Genomic DNA, 13,649 nt, shown 5'->3' on the forward strand with positions numbered 1-13,649 from the left:
TTTTACTTTTAGATAGATAAAATTTTATTTCTGTATACTTTTTAGTTTTGCGGCATTTCCAGTTTCCAAGAGCCTTATGAGTGGTGTTTTGATTCAGTTAACTTTGTGGTCATGTAAGCCCTGCCTTTTGCTCAGTTTATGAGAAAAGTAGAACTTAATGATCAATGCAGCAGACATTGCCTCACTCACACTTAAGTGTGTTTTGTTTTCTTTTTTCTAGAAAACACTTTCCTGGATAAAAAAGAAAACATTCCAGATGCGTGATCCAGCTGTGTGTTTTCAATCCTTGGGAGGGTGCCATCCACATTTTAACAGTACCTGTGCCTGAGAATTTAATTTTTAAAAGACTTTTGATGTGTTTTTTGTATGAAGTACTTTTAACATATGTATTTCATTGCTATGTTACACTCTGTATTTTGTGAGGTGAATGTTTTCCTTTTCTTTCTCCCTAACCACTAATGTTAGAATTGATTTCCAAGAATCGGCATGTATGCTTAATACTGAATTTCTTTGATTTAACTGACTTAACAACTGACTAACCATTGATGAGCACTCCTGATTTATATCCAGAACATTCAGATTTAACCATAATATGAGTGGTAGAGGTGTGAGCCTAGTGATGTAGAAAGATGCACTGACTTGGTGCAAGGCCATCTGCTTACCACATCATACCATTTGGAGACTCTTTGCTTCCTTGCTTTTATGTTGGTACACAACACCTAAAACCAGTTTTGCTGCTATAATTCTATACTGTTGATTCGTCTTGTGATTTTATCTCTTAACCAAATAAAACAATAGAATTTCCTAATGAGATACATCTTTATACTTAAACAGCTTTTTTAGAGGTGAGTTTTAAAGAAGTCTCTTAATTCTGATCTAGGTCATTTTTAAAACCCCTGCAAAGAACTCACCGCAAGCCCCTTTTTGTAGTGTTCTCCACTAATACTGGTTATCCTGTGTTCTCCACTAATACTGGTTATCCTGTGCTACAGAGAAAATCAAAGTAGTCATGAGCTCCAGTTTTTGTATTGCAATTAAGACTCTTACCTACAAAACGAGATTCAGTAAACTTTTTACTCAACCAAATTGAAATTTTTAAGGAAAATTAGCAGTTGGTCTATTCAGAATCCAACCTTTTTATATTTTATATTGCACTTTAGTGTATTTTCTGTAACTGTAGTAGATCTGCCTCCCCTGTGGAAATTGGGGTCTGTTGGTGGGCGTGTTCCTGAAGCACAGCTTCACTGAAAAGTGTTTCCTCCCTAAGGCCTTGGTGCCCTGAACCTCTGATGCCTACCGGTGTTCCTGATTTGGGTTTCCTTTAAATACCCCCTTTTTGAGTGACTTTCTGATGGGAGGAAAATAGCAGTAATCATTTTTTTGTGTGCAGACTGTCTCATTTATTTTTAGCCATTGTCGTTTTCATTCATTTTGTGTAATATAAACCATGTGTCTTGTCAAAGTGAAAGACATTTTAAATCTGTAGCATGGGCTAGTGGGCAGGTGCGCACAGTCGAAACCACACCTGATCCATTTTCTGTGCACTGTAGCCTTAGTGTCACCTTTCTTCCTGTGTCTCCCTGTGGTACACTCCAGCGGTTGCCTTTTTTATCATTTCTACTGAAGTTGGGAAATTCAGCCCGAGAAAGTGACAGATGAAAGGAGACAATGGTTGTGTAGGGAGATGGAGAAAATGCTTAATCTGAGGATGAGACAGGGTTTTTGGTTTTTGTGGGGGCTAGAAAAAAAAAACATAAAATGAGACAGTTAAATAATAATACGAAGGTGTGCTACAGAAAATCTGGTATTCTCGCTAACATTGCCCCTTCACTGTTGCTTAATTGTGAATAGCCAAAAGCTATATGTTACGGCTTGTTGTGTGAAGGTAACTAAGCAAAAGTGTTCCATGACTTTAGAGTACATCCATGCAGAGTCCATTATTTGAGTTTGCCATTTAATAACTTTGTTGGAAAATCTATAAAAAAGAAAAACAAGTTTGCAAGTGACTAAGCCCCGCATATGTTTGAGTGAAAGTACTTCAGGCACGCTGCCTCCTGGTATCAGCTCTGCAGGGAGGGAGGACCCACACTGCTACACTTCTCATCCCCTTTGGTTTTACTGCCCAAATCTAAATAGATACTTTTGATTATAGATAACTGCTCTTTTACTAAGAGATAGTCTCTACCTGTAGAAATGTATTTTGAAAACACTTATTTTACACAGCAATTTTGTATCCATTTATACTAACCTTTTATCAATAAAGTACTATTGTTTAGATATTAAATGAGTATTTCTCTTGGTTATTTGCAAGGGAAAGTTGTGAGGTTTTCTGGGAAAATTCAAAGTCTTGAGAACATCTGTGTATAAAATCAAGAAAAATTACTTGCATCAATAGCATCAGTAATGAACAACTGTGTATGTATTGGAGATTGAGCCCAAAAGAAAGCACCAAAGATTGAAAAGGAATTATTTACAGGTGATCAGATCATCTACTTAGAAAGTATAAGACATCTGGTGAAAATTAACACTAAGAGGTCAGTGATACCTATTTACTAATTAGAAAATGTAGTGAGAAAAAGATCACATTGATAATAGCAACTACTAAATTGCTGGAAATGTAAGTGAATGACTGAAATATAGGAAGAAATTTCTAACCTATAAATTTTCGAGAGTAGGTTAAGAAGACTCTACTGCTTGAGTAAAGGAAACTGGAAACCTGAACTGATCTGGGTGGCTGGATGCCTACACTCCAAGGCCTCTAGCCTTCTTGCTGCCCACTGGACTGACCATCCTGGGACCCACCTGGGCCCCTTTTACCTTGCTATCAGTGTTTTCTGAACTTCTTCCTTATAGACTCCTGGGTACTAGAACTCTTGCTGTCTCTCCTTCCTCAGCTGACAGCTGCCACGCCTGCTGCCTTCCCTCCAGACTGCCAGACTCGGGTCCCCAGCACACACCCCGCAGCCTGCCAGGGGTCAGTACCACTCTCTGGCCAGGCTCTCACCTGCACTATCCCCACCCGGCCCTGTCTGCCTGCAGGCAGGGTCCTCTGTTCTGGGGCGTGTGCACTGCTCTGGGCCTGGTGCTGTCATTGGAGGCTGGTTAGAGGAAAAGCCCCAGAGGTGGGTGACACATGAGTGGAGGGAGCATCCCGCAGGGCTGAGCCCAGTCTTGGTGTGCCCGGTTCTGGGGCGTGTGCACCACTTGGGGCCTGGTGGTGTCACTGGGGGCTGGTTAGAGGAAAAGCCCCAGATGTGGGTGACATGAGGGGAGCATCCCACACAGCTGAGCCCAGTCTTGGTGTGCCCAGGTCTCAGACCCCATAGTTGTCTCAGGAGAAGCAGAGGTTCCCCTGAGCCAGCTTTTCTCCTGTCTGGGCTTTTGTGAAACGAAGGGTCAGGCTTCACTCTGGAATCCACAGCACCATGGGAGAAGTCTCGTAAGTGCCTGGGTGTTTCCTGAACTTAATTATTACCTCAACAGCCACATGGTGACAGTGGGTTCCAGGGGCGGGCTAGGAGGGCACGATGGGTAAGGTCTTGAAGAACACATGAAGCCCTCGAGAGAAGGGAAGTATGGTACAGCAAGTCAGGTTTCCATTCTCTAGTGGGGGTCCCTAGGCGAGAGGAAGACCGTCCTGGCCGCCTCTACGGAGCAGCCTGTCTCAGCCTTAGCACACACACGGGTGATCCTTCGATGATCCCCTTCGGTCCCTGTAGCCCCACGAGGGATGCAATGCGTAGGGGTAAGGAGGAGGCTGGCGGTCAGGGACTGAGCCGGAGGGTGCAAGGAGAGCCGCTAAGACCTACCCCCCGCCCACCGAACCTAAGCCTCGCCCAGAACCTAGCCCCGCCCAGCGAGCCTACCCTGTCCTAGGACCTAGCCCCGCCCGCCGAACCTAGGCCTCGCCCAGGACCGAGCCCCGCCCAGCGAGCCTAGCCCTGTCCTAGGACCTAGCCCCGTCCCCCGAACCTAGGCCTCGCCCAGGACCGAGCCCCGCCCAGCGAGCTTAGACCTGCCCTAGGACCTAGCCCCGCCCGCCGAACCTAGGCCTCGCCCAGGACCGAGCCCCGCCCAGCGAGCCTAGCCCTGTCCTAGGACCTAGCCCCGCCCGCCGAGCCTAAGCCTCGCCCAGGACCGAGCCCCGCCCAGCGAGCCTAGCCCTGTCCTAAGACCTAGTCCCGCCCGCCGAACCTAGGCCTCGCCTAGGACCGAGCCCCGCCCAGCGAGCCTAGCCCTGTCCTAGGACCTAGTCCCGCCCGCCGAGCCTAAGCCTCGCCCAGGACCGAGCCCCGCCCAGCGAGCCTAGCCCTGTCCTAAGACCTAGTCCCGCCCGCCGAGCCTAAGCCTCGCCCAGGACCTAGTCCCGCCCGCCGAGCCTAAGCCTCGCCCAGGACCGAGCCCCGCCCAGCGAGCCTAGCCCTGTCCTAAGACCTAGTCCCGCCCGCCGAGCCTAAGCCTCGCCCAGGACCTAGTCCCGCCCGCCGAGCCTAAGCCTCGCCCAGGACCGAGCCCCGCCCAGCGAGCCTAGCCCTGTCCTAAGACCTAGTCCCGCCCGCCGAGCCTAAGCCTCGCCCAGGACCTAGTCCCGCCCGCCGAGCCTAAGCCTCGCCCAGGACCGAGCCCCGCCCAACCAACCGAGGCCCCGCCCAGCGAGCCTAGGCCTCGCCTAGGACACTGCCTCGCTCCGCACGCCGACGCCCCGCCCAACGAGCCGAGCTCAGCACAGATTTAGATTCTACGTCGCTGCCCGCCTGGTCCCGCCCGTTCTCCGTCCATTCACCAATGAGAACTCGATCTTGCTCTTTGAGGCCGCGGGCTGGGGAGGCTCCGCCTTGGCGCCGCGCAGGCCAATCGACTGCGCGTCCGCGGCGCGGGGGCGGGGTCAGGGCGGGGCGCGCGGCGCGGGGGCTGCCGGCGGGCAGTCGGGAGCAGGCGACGCGGACGCGAGTTTGGAGGCTGCAGCTGGCGACTGAGGAGGCCGGGCCAGGCCGGTGAGGACGAGGCGGGCGAGCGAGAGGGCGAGGGTGAGGACGTGGAGCGGCCTGGGCGCGAGGGGCCGGGGTGGGCCTCTCCGGGTGGGCGGTGAAGCCTGAGGCCCGAGGCGAGAGGCCCAGGCGGGGCGGGCGCTGAGGCCTTGGTCCACCAGAGGTGGTCCCGCCCGGCCTCTGAAGGCCTTCGTGAGGCGGCTGGAGCTCCTAGGCGGGTCCCGGTTAGAGGAGCTCCGTCTGTAGGGAGCCTGCCCCGTGGGGGCAGGCGGGGCGGTGGGCCGGGGAGTGGCCCGCGTGGACTCCCGGGTTGAGGGGTGCCGCGTGGAGGAGGCCAGTGGGGCTGTAGACCGGGGAGTGTCGCGCGTGGACTCGCGGGTTGAGGAGTGCCCCGTGGAGGCCGGCAGGGCCGTGGGCCAGGGAGTGTCCCACCCCGGAGGGACACCCCAGAGTGGGCCATAGGGACCCGCACGGTGTGGGCCTGGAGGTGCCTGGTGGAGGCATTTTGAGCCGTTTGCCTTTTTAGTGTTTCTTTAAATTGTGTCTTAATTTAGGTGGGAATCAAGTGTTAGGTGTTCGTATTTTTACTCCACTGAGGGCTGGAAATACTTCTAAGCCAGTGGGTAGCCTACCATGGGAAACCCATGAAAACTGGGGACCAGAGTATGGCCCAGTACATTACACACCCAGATTACAGGCACCTTTTCCATTTACGCTATGGCAGCAACCCGCTGGCCTATCATGTGCCACTAATGGATGTGAAAAACAGAAATTAGAACAAGGCATCATTGAAGGAAAGATTGTCAATTCATAGTGTTAAAAAAGGATGGGCAGATTTAAAACCCCAGGCCAAATCTTTAAAGGGTAGTTTTTCTCTCTGGGTTTTTTTGTTTGTTTGTTTTGTTTTTTCCCATGAGGTTTTTTTGTCTCGGCCACTGTGGAAATGTTTGATAACCCTGACGTGCCGGTGAGTTAGCGTGTTGGTCTTGTGTAGACTGCCTTGTAACAGGCGACACAGATTTTCTCAGTACCAGAGAGACGGGAGAGGACATTTGAGATAGGGAAGCATGGAGTAACCTTTACTTGTAGGCCAAATATAATTTAAATTTTCTACACCTGCTTGTTGAAAGTTGTTTTTTGTTTTTGTTTTTGAGGTCCTTAAAAGTTTGGGAAGATCTTCATGGTCGTTATTTATTCAGTTTTCCAAAACTCTTCAGAGACGTGACCAAGTTGCACAGCCCCATTTTAAAGTACAGGAAAGGGAGGTTGAGAGAGATGGAATGACCAGTTTAGGGTCACACCTGGGGTACTTGCAAATACCATCTGTACTTTTCATGCGCGCTATCCTTGTTGCAGATTCTCATTAGATGGTTCACTATTAACAAACTAAATGCTGATGATGCAGTTTCCTGGACTGCAGAAGTTTGCTGGCTTATTTACATACAGGACTATCAGTTGTTAGTAGATTTCCAGGTTCCTTCTATACTAATTCGTTTCCCAAAGAGGAAGTCGATAGAAGGTGTATTCATTTATCTCTGCCTCAGGTTCCTTATTCAAAAAATGAGTTTAAAATGTACTTACCTTGGCCAGGCACAGTGGCTGTAATCCCAGCACTTTGGGAGGCTGAGGCAGGCAGATTACTTGAACTTAGAGGTTCCAGACCAGCCTGGTCAACAGGGTGAAACCCCATCTCTACTAAAAATACAAAAATTAGCTGGGCTGGTGGCGCACGCCTGTAATCACAGCTACTTGAGAGGCTGAGGCACGAGAATCACTTGAACCCAGGAGGTGGAGGTTGCATTGAGCCAAGATTGCGCCACTGCACTCCATCCTGGGCGACAGAGTGAGACTCTGTCTCAAAAAAAATAAAATAAAAGCTATGTTAACAAGATGCCTGACATAAGGTAAGCACTTAATAAATGTTAGCCATTATTATTATCAGGTGGACAAATCCGAGTAGAAAGTAAAACAAGCTACCCCTGGATATTTACAAAAAGTTGAGAAAAAATTAGGCAATAATTAAGCAACTTTATCCTGTTTGGAGGGAATGATATGAACTGGATTGCCAAAGCAAAAATCAATGCATGGGCAATTCCATGTGAGCTCATTTAAATCCATTTGGCCCAAGGAATTCAGTTGCTTCCTTCCTTCCCAAACACCCCTGCTTCTAGTCACATCAATACCTCTTCTATATTCAGACAGTAACAGATTTTTCTTGCTGCTGCTTACCCTTTCAGTTTTGTTCTTATTTTTCCTTCACCCACTTTCGTATCAGCTTGCCAGCTTCCCCTTTACTCAGTGCTAGATACGCAGGCAAAACCCCGTTGTAGTGTTGGGTGCTGAAATGAGGTAATTCCAGTCGTGTTCTTTGAGATCAGAATATAGAGTGCTTTGTCAACGTCACAGGGAGTTGAAAAGTTGAGGATCCTACAAAGCATTATGATAAAGCCCAGTCTTTGGTGATTTTCTGGGGAGCGTTTAGTTGACAGTGATTCTGTAAATTGGTGTAATCTTTTTGGAAAGTAACTAGCAGTATGTGGTAAAGGTTTTGATTTTGGAATCACACTCTTCGAAACAATCTGATAAACTTTGCTGTGTCGGTATGGTAGAGTAGTCCATAGCAAGTAAACATGCTTCAGCAAGCCGAATCCCATCCTCCCATCCAAGGAAAATTTGAACCATTTTGATCCATGGAAATATGCTTTAAAATGTGAATTAACTGAAAAGTCGAAATGGTGTGTACACAGCAATTATAGTGTTGTAAAAATACTTGAGGACGTGAACAAGATCAGGAGGGTAGTTAGAGTGATGTGATGTAAGTGGTTTTATTTTAAGAGTCATGAATTGTTTTCCCCTAAACTGGTGTTTTAGTTTATTGCCATTTTAAAATTCAAAAACAAAAAGGCCCTATAGTGTTATAGGATGCAGTGATGAATCTTGCTTAATCCCGTCTTTCCCCTCCCCAGCCCATCCTCCTGATTGCTTCTCAAAACGAAAATTTGGTCATGTCCTATCCAGCTGCAAAACCTTCTTAGGTATGGGATTCCATCCATTTGGCCCACTAGAGTTCGCACAGCACAACCCCAGGCCACCTCCCCGCCTCCCCTCGGGTGTCGAGGCCCAACTATCCTCATCCTTTCCCAGCTGCTCCTGCAGTTTCTATGTATTCCCCTGCCTGTGCACACACTATGCCCTTTGTCCACCTGGTCTCCTGTTCCCCTGTGAGGGAAGCTGCTCCGGGTCAAGCTAGTCAGCGGTGCTGCCTCTTACTTTCTGCTCTCTCTGACTGCAGTGGGCAGGTCGTACTGGTTACTTTCTCAGTCGTCTCCCTTTCTAAATTAAACTTCTGTGTCTTTGCGTGCTCTGTGCGCACCATGAAATCACAATGGGGTGGAGGCCGCTTGTGGAGCTGAGTGACTGCTAACAAGTCACTAACCTTTCTGAGCCTGAGTTCCTTGATGCCAGCTGCACATGGTTATTGTGAGGATTAAATGAGATGACATAAGCGAAGGGCTTGTCGTGCATCTCGCTGCAGTGGTGGTCATACAGGACACGGTAGCTGTTGTAATGTGTACCAGGGCATTTTCGAGGCCTTGTCTTGGACCTTGTCCTCTTGATGAAGCCTCCTCTGTCTCCCTCCACCTGCCAACTTCCTCTCTAGCATCCTCACTTTACTCACTCCAGGGCACTTAATCACCATTTAATATATGTTAGGTACTATTGTCTTTGTATTTGTCCACTATGTAGGGGGGGATTTTTCTCTCTTACAAACTCCTGTATCCCTAAGCATTTAGACTTGCCTGAAAGAGAATAGAGCTCAATAAATATTTGAATGAATTAATCAAATTTCATCTGAGGCAGAGACAGATGCCAGGTTTTATGGAACTTGAAGGTATACAATTTGGGGGAAGGGGAGAACTCTTTAAGAAAAAAAATGCAAAGTTACAAATAAAAACTAATTTAGAAAGTGAGGCTGGGCGTGATGTCTCATGCCTGTAATCCCAGCACTTTGGGAGGCCGAGGTGGGTAGATCACGAGGTCAAGAGATCAAGACCATCCTGGCTAACACGGTGAAACCCATCTATACTAAAAATACAAAAGATTAGCCGGGTGTGGTGGCACGTGCCTGTAGTCCCAGCTACTCAGGAGGCTGAGGCAGGAGAATCGCTTGAACCTGAGAGGCGGAGGTTGCAGTGAGCCAAGATCTTGCCACTGCACTCCAGCCTGGGTGACAGAGCGAGACTCTGTCTCCAAAAAAAAAAAAAAAAAAAAAAAAAAGTGAATATTTAGAATGAGAAAGTAACAAATTTGAAAAAGCTGATCAATAATGCAGATGGCGGCCGGGCGCGGTGGCTCAAGCCTGTAATCCCAGCACTTTGGGAGGCCGAGACGGGCGGATCACGAAGTCAGGAGATCGAGACCATCCTGGCTAACACGGTGAAACCCCGTCTCTACTAAAAAATACAAAAAAAAAAAAAACTAGCCGGGCGAGGTGGCTGGCGCCTGTAGTCCCAGCTACTCGGGAGGCTGAGGCAGGAGAATAGTGTAAACCCGGGAGGCGGAGCTTGCAGTGAGCTGAGATCCGGCCACTGCACTCCAGTCTGGGCGACAGAGCGAGACTCCGTCTCAAAAAAAAAATAATAATAATAATGCAGATGGCTAAGTTGAGGAAAGTAACGTTTGTTAATTATCTAATACACCTGTGTAATATTTTTCCTTTGGCTGTGTACTTTTTAACCGCATTTTCATATGACAGGGTATAGAAAGAACTCAGTGATTCCTCTAGCACAGTTGATAAATTTTTATTGTTGATAGGGTATATAAAACTTATGGTTACACATATAGACGTATTTGCTGTTTCTAGTACTGCTTCAGGTTGGTGTCCCAGAAAAACAGGTGTTCAGGTAAATCCTGTTTTGCACAATTCCATTCAAAAAAGAAAAAAAAACCACATCTAAGGCACACAGAATTGTACTGCTATATTGATTATTTTTCTGGTAACTGATCTATTCGCTTATATTTTAGCACATCTGATGGTAAATTCCCCACAAATGAGCATCTGGCTCCCTCTATTTCAAACCGTGTTTCCTTTCCACTGCCCACACACTTCCCTGAGTCAGGCCCGATCGGACCTATTCACATTGCCATGGGATCCTTGGCCCTTCACCTTTATTTCATAAAAGCCTGGGTGAACCAGCGCAGTGGGTGATAGCAGCATTTCTGGAAGCAATACCTGCATTGAGATGGCTGGTAATCACCTAAGTTTGCATAGTAGAAGTAACTGTAAACAGCATAAATGTGTCCTGTTAAACCCAAACTAAATGTCTTTCTCCAACTTAATGTACCCTTAGGTGGATCTCAAAAATGCTAACAGCCCCTCCCAAGCTACCTGACATGAAAGGGAAGAGGAACAGAGGCAGAGTTGCAGTGGGAAAAGGCAGTAGTCTTAATCGATTGCCATTAGAGTATTTTGGGGGTAAATTTTACAAAAGTGTATGACCATAGGGACACTCTGCTTAGGGCCTTTCTCGGAATGTTGGAAGGAGTTGGTGCAAGTGAGGGCCGAGAAACCTGAGCCAGACTAGCTCTATAGTGAAACTGCTTTTGTGGGGGTAGTTTCCTGGTCCCTGGCTTGATGCCAGATAACCCAGTAGGGGAATGTGGGGTGAGCATGCTAAGTGAATCTCCCAGGAGCTAGTGGGAATATGTTTGGGAAGGAGGAACTATTTTTAGAAATTGTTTAAATTACTAGACTTTATTAAATCTCTTGTCCCCTTTATGATTATGATTATGACTGTGATTTTTTTTCACCCAGGCTGGAGTGCAGTGGCTCAATCTTGGCTCACTGCAACCTCCGCCTCCCACATTCAAGCGATTCTCCTGCCTCAGCCTCCCAAGTAGCTGGGATTACAGGTACACGCTACCACGCCCGGCTACTTTTTTTGTATTTTTAGTAGAGACGGGGTTTCACCATGTTGACCAGGCTGGTCTCGAACCCCTGACCTCAAGTAAACCACCCGCCTCCGCCTCCCAAAGTGTTGGGATTATAGGCATGAGCCGTCGCGCCCAGTCCCCCTTTATGATTAAAATCTCAGTTGCTTTGTTAGTATAGTAGTTAATAAGATGAATGTTGGAAAACAAGTACCAGTATCTGAACAAAAAATGTAACCCAGAGAGTGTTTAAAAATATTAATTTTTAATTGAACTATTTTTGAAAGAAGAGCAAATACAACTCTAAGGGGAAAGACAGTTATTCCAGCTTTCTCTTGGAAGGTAAGTAGTGGCATACTGTAGGTAGCCCCTATCAGTTAAGACTTTTAAAGCCGGTAGTACTTCTGCAGGATTCTGTAGAGAAACCATCTGACTTCAAAGATAATGTATACTTATCACTGTAGACGATTTGACAAATACATAAAATTAGGAAGAAGAAAATAAAAATCAGTCCTCTTACCTCTCGCAGTGATAACCACCGTAAATATGTTTTAAAATGCATGGATGTGGAGCTGTGGTTCTGGGAGGTGGAGGGAGCATACTCCATCCTGCCTCTCCCACTGTCTGTAGCTATAAGACCTGGACATGTGCATGGAGCAGCTGTTGAGGACTCCGACAAGTAAACCATAACAGGCGGATAGGGGAGAAGGCCAGAATTTGAAGCCCCTCTTTGCACCAGTAGTGAGTTTCCTGTCTTCCCTTCGGCATCCCCTGCCCTGGACTCCAGCTGTCTGAAACCTGGAGGCAGGTACCCAGTGTGAACAGGGAGAGCTACAGGGTAGTTCTGTAGTTGGGCCCCAAGACAGAAAGTGGGAGAAAGCCATCATTTTTTTCCCTCTTGGTGCCTCTCCTCCGGTCAGCCCTGCAGTGGCACGAGTGTGTGAACACCCAAAACGCTTAGGGAATGGGGAAAACCCCAGTTGCCTTTTTATTCTCTTCCTCCTGCAGCTCAGTCCCAGGCAAGATGCACGCAAAAGAAGAGCATGGCTAAACGGAGTAATTAAAGCTGTAAGTTTCTGGTTGGAGTCTGAAAGGTGGAGCCCAGGTAACTGGAAATGATACTAGGGAGATTCCAGAAAGGGAAGAACTCAGGAAAGTGGCCCCATAAAGTTGTTAGTTAACTTACGGGCTCAACACTGAGCTATGCATGTGTAATGTGACCCACAACAGGTTGCCAAAGACAGAACTCAACTATGGGATAGACCATCATCGCCTGGGAGGCAGGCTGGCCACCAAGCAAGTAGGGACCTGCAGGACATTGCTGAGGAACACTGCAAAGGCTTTGAAAGTGAAAGTGACGCTAAGACCATGTTCTACAGAAGGCTGATCAGCACTTGGGGACTGAATCCAGCCAGGCCAGTGCCTGCTCAACAAAATACCAGCATTCCCCATAGGATTTAAACAAGATCAAGGGTCTCTAAGAGCGTAAGGTTAAAAATGTCCAGGATACAATACAAAATTTACTCAGCATGTGAAGAACCAGGAAAATATCAACTCGTGAAAAAAGACACAGGCTAAAGCTGAGGTGGTGCCCATGTTGGAATTATCTGACACACTGTGGTCTGCAGATTTGTGGCCTCCATGAGCTTGACCTCCTAGTGTTTATCCTGGGAATATGCGACTTACTTGGCAAAAGCACGTTGCAGATATAAGGAAGGATGCGAATCAACTAGCCTGGATTCGTTGTCTAGATTATCCAGGTGGGCCTTAGGTAATTATATGAGCCTTTAAAAGCAGGGATCTTCCTCCAGCTGGTAGCAGATGGGGAAGGCAGAGAGACTGGAAGTGTAAGAAGTTTTCAGCGTAACATTTCTGGCATGGAAGATGGAAGGGGCCATGAGCCAAGGAATGAGAATGACGAACAGCTGACAGCCAGCAAGAACTAGGGACCTCAGTCCTATACTCACACAGACTTGAATGAGCCTAGAAGTGTATTCTGCCCCCAAAAAATCCAAGTAAGACCCTGGGTCATCTAACACCTTGACTTAGACCTTTTGAGACCCTAAGCAGAGAATTCTGGTGAGTTACATTACACCCAAACTTCTAACCTATAGACACTGTGAGTTAATAAAAGGCTTATTTTAAGCTGCTAAGTTTGTGGAAATTTGTTAGGGCTACAGTTAAAAAAAAAAAAAAAAAAAGTTAAACTTTATAAAGCCCCTATTATTAAAATAGTCCAAGAAGTAAAGCTACTCTTGAAACAGATGGAAATATAGAAAGTCTTGGCAAGAAAATAGAAGATATAAAGAAGTGGGAATTTTAGTGAAAAATACAATAACTGAAATAAAATGGAGGTGATAAAGGAAAGAGTGAATTCATAATGCATGAATTTACAATTCTTTAAATCAGTTTTTTTGGTTTATTTTTAATCTTTTTAATACTTTTTGTTTTTTGTTGACAATTATTCCTTCACAATCATTCTTAATATATCTTTTTTGCTCTACATCCTGAGAGAAACTTCTCTAGTAATGAACTATGGAAATCATCCCTGTGAATATAGTCTTAGTTTTTTAATCTGGAAGAATTTGCGCTGTAGTCTATTGGACTGGAAGCCATGCCAGATGTTAGTCTCACCCCTGCACAAATCAGGTCTGTGGCCTTGAGCAAGCAGCTTTGTTTTCTAGGCTATAGTTTCTTATGGAAAGTAGAGACTGGGCCAGGATTTCATAA

The 13,649-nt window shown here is 46.7% G+C and overlaps 2 protein-coding genes across 21 annotated transcripts in view; both read left to right on the forward strand.

Moving 5' to 3' along the window:
- Positions 1–2,284, forward strand: part of SEPTIN2 (septin 2) — a 39,506-nt gene extending 37,222 nt beyond the window's left edge. For all 4 annotated transcript variants that reach the window (XM_005574867.4, XM_005574866.4, XM_045368428.2 and 1 more), the window contains one exon: positions 221–2,284. The gene's annotated coding sequence lies outside the window, so the exon portion shown is untranslated. The remainder of the gene's footprint in view (positions 1–220) is intronic.
- A 2,639-nt stretch (positions 2,285–4,923) lies between these two features.
- The window catches only part of FARP2 (FERM, ARH/RhoGEF and pleckstrin domain protein 2), a 148,167-nt gene continuing 139,441 nt past the window's right edge, over positions 4,924–13,649 (forward strand). For 12 of the 17 annotated variants that reach the window (XR_010580201.2, XR_012421691.1, XM_045368419.2 and 9 more), the window contains exon 1: positions 4,924–5,027. The gene's annotated coding sequence lies outside the window, so the exon portion shown is untranslated. The remainder of the gene's footprint in view (positions 5,028–13,649) is intronic. The other 5 variants (XM_045368420.2, XM_074010776.1, XM_045368422.2 and 2 more) reach the window with 1 other exon arrangement.

Source organism: Macaca fascicularis, chromosome 12 (assembly GCF_037993035.2).
Source record: "Macaca fascicularis isolate 582-1 chromosome 12, T2T-MFA8v1.1".
Classification (NCBI taxonomy): Eukaryota; Metazoa; Chordata; class Mammalia; order Primates; family Cercopithecidae; genus Macaca; species Macaca fascicularis.